General features: G+C 42.4%; 1 non-coding gene across 1 annotated transcript; it reads left to right on the top strand.

Annotated features, from left to right (window-relative positions):
- The first annotated feature begins 352 nt into the window (after positions 1-352).
- On the top strand, positions 353-457 carry LOC127789394 (small nucleolar RNA R71). Its single transcript, XR_008020569.1, has one exon. It is a non-coding gene; the product is annotated as a small nucleolar RNA R71 (small nucleolar RNA).
- The last annotated feature ends 1007 nt before the right edge of the window (positions 458-1464 follow it).

The following is a 1464-nucleotide window of genomic DNA, read 5'->3' as shown; positions in this document are numbered from 1 at the left end:
CTGTGGGCATTGGTCTGTTGTATGGGATGGCAATGAGCAAATGCCACAAAGCTGCTGCTGGGGTTGCTTTCTCTCTAATGCCAACTGCCTGACCATGGAAGCCAATTCCTCAAGCTTGTTTTCCATCCTTTGCTGGTCCATAGTGGTAGCCACATTGACTTCATTGATGGCTTTTGTAGGAGTGTTAATTCTGGTGCCAAATTGCTGGGCATTTTGTGCCATCTTTGATATCAGCTCTTGTGCAGCTGCTGGGGTCTTCTCTGCCAAAGCTCCTCCACTTGCAGCATCTACCAAGTACCTGTCCATGGGGATTAGACCTTCATAGAGATATTGAATTAGGAGTTGGTCACTTATCTGATGGTGAGGGCAGCTGGAACACAACTTCTTGAACCTCTCCCAATACTCATGTAGAGTTTCACCACTCATCTGCCTTATACCACAAATTTCCTTCCTTATTGATGCTGTTCTGGAGGCTGGAAAGAATTTTTCCAGGAAGATTCTTTTCAATCCATCCCAGCTGGTAATGGCAGCTGGTGGCAGGTAGTAGAGCCAATCCTTGGCTGATCCATCAAGTGAGAATGGGAAGGCTCTCAGCTTGATCTGCTCTTCATCTACTCCTTGTGGCCGCATGGTTGAGCAAACCACATGAAACTCTTTCAGATGCTTGTGTGGATCCTCTCCTGCAAGGCCATGAAACTTGGGCAACAAATGAATCAGTCCAGACTTAAGTTCAAAGTTAGCATCTAGCTGTGGATATTGAATACATAGGGGCTGGTAATGCACATCAGGTGCAGCCAGCTCTCTAATGGTTCTACCATCCAAATGACCATTATTTCCATTATTTCCATTATTTCCATTACCATTATCTGCCATATTGATGAATGCTGGAATAGGTTCGGATGAAGTATTAGAAGCACTATTAGGGTCAATCCTATCCCGAGACTTAAGCTCTCTAGCTTGCCTTCTAAGAGTGTTCTCTAATTCAAGATCCAAGTCGAGTAATGTTTTCTTAGATGACCTGGTCATGCACTAGAGATCAGCACAAAAACAGCACACAAAATGGCTTATGCATACCAAGAACACAGAAACACAAACAAAAACACACAAGCAAAAACAAAAACACAAAAACAAAAACACAAAAACAGGTCAAACAATAAGCCCTTAGACGATTTTTTTATGCAATTTTTTTCACAAAATTTCAACACAAAAACACTGAGGGACCTAAAAACACTAAAAACCACACCAAATTAGCCACTGAGAAACACAAAATGGCCCAAAAAGTGGTCTAAACGTTGGAATTTGGCCAAAAAAGGCTCTTCTCACAGCAAAGCGGTGACTATTGATCCCCACACCCCCATTTCTTTGGACACCAAAAATCAGCTCAATCGGAGCAAGTGAAAATTTGTGAACAGTAACCGTCAAAATCGTTTTCTTATCAAATCAGCTCCTATTTTGCCTCAAAGA

Source organism: Diospyros lotus, chromosome 13 (assembly GCF_014633365.1).
Source record: "Diospyros lotus cultivar Yz01 chromosome 13, ASM1463336v1, whole genome shotgun sequence".
Taxonomy (NCBI): Eukaryota; Viridiplantae; Streptophyta; class Magnoliopsida; order Ericales; family Ebenaceae; genus Diospyros; species Diospyros lotus.
The sequence above is the reverse complement of the archived record's forward strand: the minus strand, read 5'-3'. Positions and strand labels throughout refer to the sequence as shown.